This window comes from Sebastes umbrosus, chromosome 9 (genome assembly GCF_015220745.1).
Source record: "Sebastes umbrosus isolate fSebUmb1 chromosome 9, fSebUmb1.pri, whole genome shotgun sequence".
Taxonomy (NCBI): Eukaryota; Metazoa; Chordata; class Actinopteri; order Perciformes; family Sebastidae; genus Sebastes; species Sebastes umbrosus.
The window spans coordinates 22,943,293-22,957,293 of NC_051277.1; the positions used below are offsets into that span (position 1 = coordinate 22,943,293).

The 14,001-nt window shown below is 38.6% G+C and overlaps 1 protein-coding gene across 4 annotated transcripts in view; it reads left to right on the forward strand.

Annotated features, from left to right (window-relative positions):
• Nucleotides 1-14,001, forward strand: part of ctnna1 (catenin (cadherin-associated protein), alpha 1) — a 95,329-nt gene that overhangs the window by 25,427 nt on the left and 55,901 nt on the right. The window lies entirely within an intron of this gene.

The window sequence follows — 14,001 nt, forward strand, 5'->3', positions numbered from 1 at the left end:
AACAACAGACAAACATACGAGACCAAAAACACAACCTCTTTGGCAGATATGATAACTACATATCAAGGTGGTTCTTAAATATTTACGACAGTTGCAGTAACTCTGCAGTTTGGAGAAAATGGCTTTGTTTCAGTATGGCAAAGTAGTATTTTGTAGTATTACAGTAGTAGTTTGGCTCAGTTAGGTAGTCCTTGGGGGCAAGTATTTGATACTAAAATATACATTCGTGGCTAAATCTGTGTTTGAGAAATAGAATAATGGTACAGACTTTTGACAAGCTGGTAGATATAACATGTGTAACCTGATAATTGTTACGTCAGTTGAGTCAGTGACTGTTGACAAAAACTGTTTGATTTGATAGCAGCTCAGTTACAAAACCCTTTTTTGTATGTGTGTTTTCACTGGACATTGACAGACAAAATAACAAGCAGTCAGATGTCAACTAAGTTTACACGTCATTTTCTCTCAATATTGTCCTGTCCGTGCTCTGGCATCACAGCCATGGTTTGCTCTCATTGCTCATCCAGAACACTGCCAGTTTATTTTAAGGTTCAGGCCATTCAAGCCGCATCTCTGGTTTGCTTCAAAACAAGTTTTCTCCTTGACTGGACTCCTCCATGCCACTCATGTAGCCCTGTATGACTTGCGAACTTAGATTTACAGAGGAACACATCTCATCACCGCAGTGACGATGAGTGGATATGACAGGGATTTGGTTACTCATTTGGCCAGATGAAGGAAACCGATGAGAAGCATAATATGTCTTTGTTCACCTTTTGCATTTCATGGCCTGGAATAGCCTCTTAGAACTGTGGCTGACATGCAGTCAGCATAGTGAGATAGCTGACGTCTCGACCCGGTGCCTTAAACCAATAGCAGGCAAGGTGACAGGTAACCTGACTGTATCTGTGATTAAGCTTGACAGACTAAACAAACCTCACATTGGCTTGATGAAGATGTGTGTGCTCTCAGTCTAAAGCAGAGCTGTAGAGGTGCGATGAAATATGTAATTCATGCAGGAAAGGAAAGGCCCTCCTTGTGCAGAGTTTACACTACAAGGCCATACTTACTGACTTGGCTCTATGTGTTTTGATGGCCATGATTTTGTCCTCATATTATTCTGATTTAGGGCTGGGTGATATGGCAATACTAGGGCTTTCCTCGACCAAAGTAATTCTTTGTTGACTAACACTCATACGATTTTGACTAATCAATTGATTTAATAGACAGCTCTGTCAAACTGAGTTTCTCCACAAAGAATCACACAAAAGCACCACTTTAAATCTTGTGTTTACCAGAGATGTGCTCATAAGTTTCTTAGAAATAAGTCATTCAGCATGAAAAAAGCATAAAAAAAACAACTAATTGACTTCTAATTGAATCTTAGTCGACTAAGACCAAAGTGACCGATTAGTCAACTAATCCACTAAGTGGAGCCCTAGACGATAAGTATTGTCAAATTGATATAAAAATGTCTGTCGTATATATTTTTATGTATCGCAATGTCGAAAAACAAGTAGCCAAACTGAGTTACAACAATATTTACGTCATTTAGACGACGCTTTACATTCTGATCCTTGCAAATGATAGTGGAGCGAATCATAGAGGTGCTGTTTTGCTAACATGGAGTATACAAAAATAGGCTTTACTATGTGGTTATTTCATAAAGACTACTTATTTTCTTGAATTACCAGAAAGCATGCTAGATTGTTATCGAGATATGAAATGACCTATATCGGGATAGTAGATTTTGGCCATATCGCCCAGCTCTATTCTGATTGTAGAGGGAGCAGTGCAAGTCACAGTATGTTTCCATTACAGCATATGGGTATACACTCACAGTTGAGGCTGTTGGATGGACTCCCAACTCATTCTCTTTCTCTCTCCCATCCCTTCTGCTTCTTCAGGCCCTCCAGCTACAAGTTGTGTTCACCCCCCTTCTCAGTTTTTCTTCCTTTCCTTCAGACTCTTTGATAAACATTCTGTTGCACATCCTTACCACACCATCTTTTTAGTAAGAAATTTCAAGTATTGAAACTTGGGCTTTGTTCAAAATAATTCACTAACTCTTGGTGTGCTGTGTCTGACCCATGCATCTCTCTTGAATAGCTTCTGGTGAATGGAATAAATTCTCTACGTTTTTAAAAGTTTTTTTACCAAGAAATTCTTAGATAATTTCCAAGTATTACATGATGCAGAAGAAAGTTATTGGAGTGGGTGAATACCTTTTTTTTATTTTTTAAAAAGATCAAATTCAATTCGATGCCATGGCAGAATTAAGGCTATGTCAAGACCATGATCAGATAAAACCGCTGTTCTAAACAGAGAAGACACACACATACACACTCTCTCCCTCACACAGCTAGCCTCTTAAAGAAGACTAGAGGACAAATCAGTTGATAGAAAAAAGGAGATATCAGACTCTTCTGCAGAGTATTCAATTGATAATTTCAAAAGTACTTTTGAATCAGCTCAGAAATAAACGTCTCCATGATTTATATAGAACAGGGATTAGACTAATAAAAGCAATTAGTACAATTTCCGTCTAATAGGCTGTGGAACCTTCTTCCATTTTGTCTCAGAGCCAAGACGTCAGGTGTTTTTTTATTTAACATAATTTCTTTTTCTTTTTTTAAACATTGCCTTTATTTTTGTTAGATGTTATTTTTTGCTCTCATTTTGAACTTTCTGGGCAGTGTTTTAATGTACTTTCATATTGTACATTGATTGGAGAAGCAGCAGTACCCTTGGGTTGAACTGTTATCAGGGAAAGGAAGGCTGACCTTAAGATTTCTTCTTCAGAAATCTATTCTACGGGTGACATCATAGAGACCACGTCCATATTTCATACAGTCTATGGTTGACTGCTGTTGTGTTGTAACTGCTTTGGGGTCTATTCTTAATGTAAACATTAATATATTTAATATTAGAGAGTCCCTTGTACAATTTAATGCATTAGTTCCCTGAGAATCTCTTTCATATCCAAGCAAAATTGGTATTGTAACTGAAATATCCAATCAATCAATCTAATCGTTTTGGGACCTTGTGAATCGGAATTGAAGTGAAACCAGTGGCGATACCCCGCCCTAGTGGATAATGTCTAAATATATAGAACAAATCAAGTTGTTGTATTTCTGGGATAAGGCCAAGTGTCATGTACTGTGTTATGATGATCATTTAACAAGACTAGAGCTTGTCTAATCAGCCAGTGAAGGGGCAAGGCGGGTGGGGGTAATGAAGCCCCGGCATACCGTGGCCTCAATTATTCTATATTGTCACGACAGTTTGACATGACACGTGTAAAGTGTAACTGTTTCTGCCACTTTTTATTAATAATGCATCTCTACTTCCCAGCATCTGTCAGGCTTTTGTTTCACAGAAGATAGTGATGCCAGGTTGCTTTGACATATTGAGCTAGTGACATTTCAATTCCTTCAACTTGAAGTGATACATTATCATTTGGACCTGCATGAATAGAACTTGCCTGGCCACTGCAGTGGGATCCATGTGTCTCCTTTCACTGACCTTTATTATGTGCATCTCAATATAGTCCTCCCACTCTGAGCTTTTTAGCATTTCCCTTACACTTTTTTTTGTCATCGCTGAATCCCCTTTTCCTTTTGCTCCATCTTTGCAGTCTTTCCCTTCCCGTTTGTGTCCCTTTCTCTCTCGACAGCTCACTCTTTCCCCGACTTATGCTGTCATTTTGCCTTGGGCATCTACAGTGAGTGGCAGAATTTTGCTTTATCCCTATTCCTCTGTGCTTGCATAGTTCCTGCTCATTTTAAACACATTTTAGGTTGAGTGGATCTTGGATCATCTACCCTGCCTACCTGATCCTGAGCTATGTGCAATATAATAGAGAAAATCATGATTGGTTGCAAGTTAAAAACACCTGCACACCAAGTTAACCTCTATTGGGGTTACCAGTTGACATTTTACATACACTTTTATTCGTGCTGGGACAAGTGTATAAAATGTTGGATATGATGTCAGTCCTTAAGGGTGAGAATATAGTGTACACCCAGGGCTAGAAAACTAACAGACAATGTAGTGGAGTGGTCCAATGGGGGTTTTCTAACCCATTCTTCTGGACCAGCGTGAAAGCAATTCAATTTATCTAGTTGTAATCTCATCTAAATGCATAGTTAAAACGAATTACAGTCCACGCAATGTAACAGGGAAAAGATTTAGTGTCTCCAAGCCTTTTCGTATATTTACAGCCTCAATAAAACATCCGTCTGTCAGTAACAGCCTGTCAACGTTTCCCAGACCTGGCCCTTGATCTTTTGCTGGTGAGTTCTGGGCTTTTTGATTGGCTTTGCTGGCAGGTAGATAAGATTCGCCCTTTCCCCCCGCAACAGTTGGAACAGGATAAAGAATGCCATGGCCTCATAACGACTGAAGTATAACTTCCCCCTGTTTCACAGTTGTATGGGTGAATGAACTTCACCCAGCGGAAACATGCTCGCTCTTCATATAAGCTTGTCTGCTGCTTTTGGTAATGGCTGATTTTATTGGCAGATATGGCAACCTTTCTCTGTACAGGCTAATACATATGTATTTCTTCAGACTAATATTTAATTGTTTGCCTGTCTGATCTTTCCCCATTTTGTTTTACAGTCTGAGGCACAATGTGTTGTCACCACATAAAGCTGCAGCACTGATTTACGTATGCAATTTGCCTTCCATCCTAAAAAGCTCTCTGTTTTGGCCCATGGGATTACTTAATTCCTCCAGATATCCCTTTTGTGCACACATGGCAGATGTGATGCTGCATAGCAGTATAATTCATCTCACACTCTTGTTTTGAATTGGAGTTTTATTACTCCGAAGAAGTGAGGAAAAGTAGTTTTGAAGGTTAAAAGGAAACCCTCTGATTCCCGTTCTCATATTTTCAGATATAGAAGTTGATGCATAGAAATATATTTTTTGTAAGCCTCAAGCCCTGGACTTCACTCCTCCCTTTATGTGATCCTCATATTTCAGCATTTCTTTTAGGTGGCTAAAATACATTTGACTGCTGCCCCTGTCCACAGCAGTACATTTGCTCCTGTGTCGGTTCTCCTGCTTGTTTCTCCAAACTGGGGGCGTGCCGACCGCGGTCTACTGTACACTGACTGTTGATTAGTACTATATCGGATATGAAAGACCTGTTTTTTTAGTAAGTTGTGAAGTGTTTTGCAAAAATCATTCAGATAAAATATAATGCTGATTGAAAGCTCAAGCCCAAGCTCAATTGTCCGAAATTATAGAAGAAGTAGAAAAGAATATCTTGTAATTAGCAAATCTTGTAATCGGTGACATAAAGTGGTATTTTACAAATTACAAGTTTTTCTCACCAAATTACGATCAAATCCTTGGTTCTTATCTTCTGTGGGACTAGTTTATAAAGTACAGCAAAAATGTTAAAGCTAGGCTTCAAAAACATTTTGTTATATTAGTTGAAATTCTCATTACGTCCTGACAGCAATTAATAAATCAAATGTGACAGGAAAAAAATGTATCTGTGGCAGGACTGTAATGTGTCTACCAGCGCGCACTCTGCCCGTGCACTCGTTGTGCATCACCAGAGTTTTCCACAAGCTGCAAGCTTGACAGCTGTGAGTTCTAACAATAGCCATGTTTGTTGTTTACATTCAGTCATTCTGATATGTTTACACTGATCATAATGATAATTTTTGGAGAGTGGCTTTGGAGGGAGGCCTGAAGGGCTCTTGCTAGTTTCTCAAGATTACCATCCCTAGCTTTAAGACTCCCATCCAATAATGCTGGATAATTTCACATTGGTCATGTGTTTGAATAAGCCCCCATGTCACTTTTTCATAGTTGCATAACTTGGCCTTCTTGCTAGATTGGACCTAGTTACATTTCCATAATGCTTACCACACAGCTGAGGTCTGAATTGAATGCTGTCACATTAACATAAAGGGTACAGCATGCTAAAGATTAAACCATAACAATTTTTTTTGGCCACTTGGTAGCAGCTGAAATGAGCTGTAAACACAAAAGTGACATATAATCACCTTTAACTTGATATGGCGAGCAGTCGTCTATTTACACATGGCACACATTGGGTTTTTAGAGCTTTTTGATGCTGATGAGAGTGGTTAGAGAAACCGTAACGTTGTGGGCTGGAAAACCAATACAATGACATGCTATAAAGCTCTGTAGAGCCGAGGGGAACTGCAGAACCAGGTGATCATTTTCTGTTGGTTCATTCACATACAAGTAGTCGTGTGATTGTTAATATTAAAAAGAACATTATAGTCTCTTTAAATAAAGCGAAAGATATTCAGTGTTCTTTTGGTCCGCCTTCTCAGGGGCATTGTAAATGCCATTGTAATAAATTAAATAAGCAAAAGCATTTTTATGCTGAATATTGTTACACTTTCTGAGTCTGTTTCTCAGTCAGATAAGTAAGATAAGAAAACCTGAGTTAGAATCTGCAGTTTGCAGATGTGTTTAGCCAGTGAATCACAGTGGCTTGAAGGTGAGGTAGACTGAATTGAAGAGAAGTGAGCTGTGATGGATATCTCTGGATGGGAGGCACACCACATCTATGCATGTTTTAACACATGCACGCACGTTTGCACAGATACTCAGCTGTTGCAAGTCCCTTTAATTTCATCAGACATACCACTGCCCTTGGCAACAGGAAATTACTTTTCACAAATCTGATATTATATTGAATTAAATGACAAAGGAGAATGGGGGTTTCTTTACTATATTATATTATTAACCAAATAAAATAAAAATATCCACATTTCTTTTCCTGCTTTTCCAACATGAGTGCATTCAACACTCGAGATGTTTAATGTTCATTTGTTATACCATTTAACAATATCTATCCAGCCATAACCTATATCCTGTTCAGGGCCCAGGGGAGTTGAGTCTATCCAAGCATACATTCAGCGAGATGCAGAGTACACCATGGACAGGTCAGCACTCTATCACTGCGCATATGTATACAGGCAAACACTTTCACGCCGGGGGGAAGTCTGTGTTTCCAGTTCACCTGACCGGCATGCCTTTGAACTGAAAGACACCCCAGCAGACATGTGGAGAACATGCAGATTCAAGTCCCAGTGTGCATTTGAACGGAATACGATTTAGCTGTCAGATAACAATGCAAAGTGTTTGTCATCGGGCAGTTTGCAGAGGTATTCGTATATAATGTATCAATATTTTCTGTCATCCATTTATTTTGTACAGAAAATGTGTGTTTAGACTTGAGGTGGAGCTGTTAGAGCTGTTACTTAAAGCAGGTGCTTGTATTTTATTTAATGATGTATCACATTTTGACCCATTTGCCTATAACTTAAGAGCATTGCTTTCTGGGTAGGAGGCAGCAATGTCAGACTTGCCATCTGGAGTGCCTGGATTGTTCTTATTTTGCCTCTTTTTAACTGAGTCGACGCATCACGAAGAGGGAAACAAAAGCTAGAACAAATCTAAATAACTAAGGTCGGTGACAGCAACGTGATTTGTGAGCCGCTGGCTGATGCCATCAGTCGTTAGGGGCGAACGATTCTCCAAATCCACGGTTCAGTTTAGACCTTGATTTATGAGCCATGGTAGAGTAACATTACAGATTTTGGGGCTGTGAATAGACATCTGTTAGCAAACACTGCCACTTCCTGTATAAGATGCTTTGTTTAAACTGCAATCTCAGGTAAATTAGCGGCCATCCTGAGAGCTCCGCCTCGTAACGTAACGAGAGCTCAACAGGTCGCTGGAGGCTGCGGTTGTGGTGGCAGCGGGTTGCGGGGTTTCGATCTCGGTTTCAGAAACGTTACATCCCTATCGGTCATGGATGCTGTCAGTATGAACACTGTCTTTACAGGTGATAGCAATGCTCTTTTACAGTTGGCTCATTAGTTTTTGCTTTCAAGTGTTTATGCTCAGATGTTTGTTAACATAATGTCTACTCTCTTGCAACTTGTAGCATTAATCTTTAAAGTTGTGTCAATGTGCTGTTGCTTTTAAGAACGGAGTTTGCAGATGTCGCTTTCGTTGTTCCTGAGCTCAACAGTAATTGCATCAACACCTTTTACATTGCTTGCTAGGATAATCACAGCTGTATTTGCTGTATAGACAACTTTAATCGTGTCTTAAATGCCTTTTAAATTATGTATAGTTGTGTTCAAGAATTGTTTTGTGTCCGGGTCTGTCACTGACTTTACTCTTACTCTTGGTATGAGGAATGATACATTTATTAAGAATGCAAAGAACAAAGATTTGGATGGCCAAAATGCTCTTTTTTTGTTTGAAATGCGAAATTTGTATTTTCTCCAAAAAGATCCACTTGGATCCCCCAATGATATGGAATGGCTTTAAATGTGTTGAAGCTTCTGTATACGATATTCAGAGCATTGACATGGTTACAAACAACTATGTAACTATAGATAATGTATATTCGGGAGGTATTGCTGATGAGAGTCCAGATCAATATATCCTCTCTAGGAAGCATTAACTAGATTTATTGGAGGCCTCATACTGAGTATGTGAAGCACACATGGGCTCTGAGTCCTTGAACCCTGCAGAGTACTGATGCCATGTAGTCAGACTCATCAGTTTAGTGCCTCCCCCACCTGGGTACACTCGGCAGGTTAATTACTGAGGCTTGCTTTCTGTTGGCCTCATCAAAAAAGAGCAGGTAAAAGTGAAGTGGTTCTTACAGATAATAGCCTTGTCAGCCTATATTCCTCGCAATGTTTGCATCTTTGGAAACTCTAAACTGCTTGATGTACAGTAAGTTGCCTTCAGATAACGTAGACGTATCAGTAAACTTAACTGCCTACCTAAAGGCTTTAATGGAGACTGTTGTTGTCTTTCTTTTGAGCACATTAGGCTTGTTATGTGGACTTTCTGACACATTGGAAAAGCTAGGATTAGAGATTTCTTGGTAGAGTTGTTGTGTTTTGGTCCCCAATCTGATCAGAGTCATGAAATATTAAGTATTTGCCTGTACTAAGTCCTGATCTGATGTAATACCAGTTATACAGTTGTGCAGTATACACTAAAATCACTAAAACCAGTCCAGTAAAAAAAAAAATGTTTGGCAGAGGAAAAAACAAGTTTCTTTCTAAATTTTGTTTAGTACCCTATTGGGGCGTCTGTGGCTCATGAGGTAGAGCAGGTCCTCCACTAATCGGAGGATGGAGGGTTCGATCCCCGGCTCCTCCAGTCTGCATGTCGAATTGTCCTTAGGCAAGATACTGAACCCCAAATTGCTCCTGAAGGCCGTATGTGAATGGGCATTTGATTAGATCCTGATGTTGGCACCTTGCATGGCAGCCTCTGCCATTAGTGTATGAATGTGTGTGTGGATGGGTAAATGCTGGCATGTAGTGTAAAGCACTTTGAGTGGTCAGAAGACTTGAAAGGCGCTGTATAAATGCAAGTCCATTTACCATTTAGGGGGTAAGCAAAATATTGCAGCTTGATATTTCTTAATACAACATTGTGAAAACACTAAGGTTGGGCGATTGCTTCAATTTTCATATCATCCGATCGAAGTTATTTGAGATCGCCGATGGGCGGCGGGAGTTGGATGGGGATTTTGAATAATAAAAGAGTGTGGACATTTTATTTAAAATATTTAAGGATTCAAAAAATCTAATAGCCATGTCTCCTCTATAAAAACGTCTCCCTTTTGAAAGTCTGTGTCTGTGCTTGGTGTGACAATAACACAGCATCATGTTCTATCTAACATAATTATCTTTAATATCACAATCCAAATCATATCTATAATGTTAACTACTCCTATGGGGCACAGAGCAAAGTTTTGGTGAGCAGGCATATGGAGAACGGAGATGCTCGGCGTCAGATCCAATGAAAAGGATTTAAAAGTCATTCATCATTTGTGCTGATTAACAGGGCTCAGCTGGCGGACCTGCCACTCCACCAGAAACATTTCTAGATGCACAATAGGGTGCAGATTCTAGAGATTATTTTTTATAACATCTTACTGATAGTGAGTTAGTTAAAATTGCCTTAATATCAGTGTAGTGAAAAGAAATTGTCGATCATCCCGTCAATCGTCGATATACAGACGTAGGCAAAGTTGTTGGTACCCTTCCGTTAAAGAGAGAAAAACCCACAATGGTCACTGAAATAACTTGAAACTGACAAAAGTAATAATAAATAAAAATTTACTGAAAATGAACTAATGAAAATCAGATATTGTTTTTGAATTGTGGTTCAACAGAATCATTTTAAAAAACAAACTAATGAAACTGACCTGGACAAAAAATGATGGTACCCCTAGAAAAGATGTAAAATAATGTGACCATAGGGACATGTTAAACTAAGGTGTGTCCTGTAAATAGCATCACAGGTATCTTCAAACTTGTAATCAGTCAGTCTGCCTATTTAAAGGGTGAAAAGTAGTCACTGTGCTGTTTGGTATCATGGTGTGTACCACACTGAACATGGACCACAGAAAGCTAAGGAGAGAGTTGTCTCAGGAGATCAGAAAGAATATTATAGACCTTCATGTTAAAGGTAAAGGCTATAAGACCATCTCCAAGCAGCTTGACGTTCCTGTGACTACAGCTGCACATATTATTCAGAAGTTTAAGGTCCATGGGAGTGTAGCCAACCTCCCTGGACGTGGCCGCAAGAGGAAAATTGATGACAAGGTCAAGGTACATCAGTGTCCGATCGCACCATCCGTCACTGTTTGAGCCAAAGTGGACTTAATGGAAGACGACCCAGGAGGACACCAAATCATAAAAAAGTGAGACTGGAATTTGCCAAAATGCATATTGACAAGCCACAAAGCTTCTGGGAGAATGTCCTTTGGACAGATGAGACAAAACTGGAGCTTTTTGGCAAGTCACATCAGCTCTATGTTCACAGACGCAAAAATGAAGCATTCAAAGAAAAGAACACTGTACCTAATGTGAAACATGGAGGAGGCTCGGTTATGTTATGGGGCTGCTTTGTTGCATCTGGCACAGGGTGTCTTGAATCTGTGCAGGGTGCAATGAAATCTCAAGACTATCAAGGCATTCTGGAGCGAAATGTGCTGCCCAGTGTCAGAAAGCTTGGTCTCAGTTGCAGGTCATGGGTCCTCAAACAGGATAATGACCCAAAACACAGCTAAAAACACCCAAGAATGGCTAAGAACTAAACATTGGACTATTCTGAAGTGGCCTTCTATGAGCCCTGATCTAAATCCTATTGAACATCTGTGGAAGGAGCTGAAACATGCAGTCTGGAGAAGGCACCCTTCAAACCTGAGACAGCTGGAGCAGTTTGCTCATGAGGAGTGGGTCAACATACCTGTCAACAGGTGCAGAAGTCTCATTGAGAGTTACAGAAATCACTTGATTGCAGTGATTGCCTCAAAAGGTTGTGCAACAAAATATTAAGTTAAGGGTACCATCATTTTTGTCTAGGCCAGTTTCATTAGTTTGTTTTTTTAAATGATTCTGCTGAACCATAATTCAAAAACAATATCTGATTTGCATTAGTTCATTTTCAGTGAATTTTTATTTATTATTACTTTTGTCAGTTTCAAGTTATTTCAGTGACCATTGTTGGTTTTTCTTTCTTTAACGGAAGGGTACCAACGATTTTGCCTACGTCTGTACGATCCGATCACCAATCGACCCAAGCCTAGAGTAATTGGAAACTCAATTGGCTTTGTATGTGGTGCAGTGAGCGTGAACAGCACCACCAACCCCTGGGATGGGTTCAGTACTACAGCAGCCCCCTCACTATCCAAACTCCCACTTCTATATGTTGTTACCTGTATTCTTCATGCTTTACTTCTTACGTCTGCATATAGTTTTGTTATTGTGGAATAGAGACTTCGCAGTTTTGTTAAAAAGCAAGTCATAACAAAAACGGAAATACAAAGATTTCCTCTTATGTGCAGTGAACTCAAATTTGAACCCTCTTTACAAGTTTTATCACTCAGTTCCTCATATAGTTTTAGTTCGCTAATATTGAAAGATTGTCTAGTGCATCATAGGTCAGATTCGTGTAATGGTACATAAGCTGCTCTTGGGCTCTATTAGATGTCATATCTATAAATTGTCTCATTCTGAAAATGTCTCCTGGCAATAAAATATCCGTTTGAAGAGTTATTTTGACTTACCAGATGACATGTGGGTGTTGTTTCTCTTTTCGCAATAAATCTATGTAAACATTAAATGTTCACCCACAAATGGGTGATGCAATCTTTTCATTGATCTTTGTGTGGGTAAGATCAAATTCATGCTGTGGTCAGAAATGCTGGGCTTCTATGAAATTCTTGATGGATATCTTGCAGCTTCAGTTTATAAAACTGCTACATGGTAGAATACATAGACTTGTCTTGATTAACATGCATATAATCTGCTCAATTGGGAACCCACAGTTGCATCTGTGCAGGTAGTAGAGTACAAAGCCAGCTTTTTAAAAATCATTGTACCCCTTCTTGTTCCGAAAACCCCCACAGGCAATGAATACGTTATCTGTTGCCCTGGGTCATTTTTGGTTTTACAGGGTTGCTGAGATTATTTGCTAATCTGCAGCTGTAACTGCACTACAATTTCCCTTGCAATAAATTAATCTAGTTTTAATTTGTTAAAACCTTTATTCAATTAAATGACAAAACAAATTCATAATTGATCAATGCCAAATAGTCAATTTGTCTAAGATGCTACAGTTAATATTAATCTTCCACACTTAAATATTTATCCCAAAGATTATATAAAGGAGGAAATACAGTTTTGGTTATGCCACATTGCAATACACCAGAACATTTTTTACCTCACTAGAGCATTAACTGACAACTGCCAGCAAACACCCTGATGACTAATAGGCACTAAATTTATAATCTTAACATTTTATCTGAAGGGTGATGTGTCTGTGGTATTACTCAGAATATTGCTTTTTCATTGCATAACAAACTTAACTACTGGAGTCGTGCTGCTGATATTCAATATAGTCATTTATCCAGCTAAAATTCCTAAAACATTTGCTGCGTCCATGTTCTCAAATGTGTGGATTTAACACTTTTTTCTGTTCAAATATCAATATAGATGCAATACATTAGAGTTTTGGAATGTTCGAACAAAACTAGCAATTTTAAGACATTACCTTGGGTTCTTGAAACTTGTGATGGGTATTTGTTGACACTTAATATACTGAATGATTAACCAATTAATTGATCAAAATAATTAAGGAAGTAATTGATAATTAAAACAATCAATAGTTGCAGCCTTCTTTTGAAGCTTCTTAAAACCTTTCCTCCAGTAGACATAACGGTAAACAGCATAGATTTTTCTGCATTACCCATTATTCTGTTTAAATGCCCTCATTCAACTGTAAAAAACACTGCACCACTCTGCCTTAAAGCAAGCTTTCAAGCCTATTCACATTGTGGATCCCAGAAACATAATTTTTGCATAACAACATAACTAGAATTTTTATCTCATCGACTTGTAAAGTAGATGATCTAATCATTATGTTGACATGCATTGACGGAAGGAAATTGGAATTGAATGAACCCCTCAACATTTAGTGCTTTAAACTGTTGCTGGCAAAAATGATTTTTAGAAACTTTCAGACATTTCACAATATACTGATGCATATCAATGTCATCAAGGGTTAGGTTTGATTTTGTTTCTCTAAGGATTGCTAAAGATTTATACATTAAACCAAACTGTAATGAAAGACCAAACCAAGTTGTGAGAATCCATCAGTTAGCAAACACTCTGTAAATTATAACCATTTTATTTAAAAAATATATGTTTTGAGGGGAAAATGTTTTTTTTTTTCAGTTTGGCACATCTTATCCACTATACAGATATGAAATTGTACATATTACAATACAAAAGGAAAATGGGAAGAGAAAAAGCATTCATTTTGCACAAAGAGGTTGGGTAAGAGAGAGGGGATTGGTTCACTTGTTTTTTTTTTTCGTTTTTTTTATTTTTAGGCAGGGTGGGGACCAGGGCTAAAGGGTGACAAGAGGAAACAAAAACAGTTTACAAAGAGCCA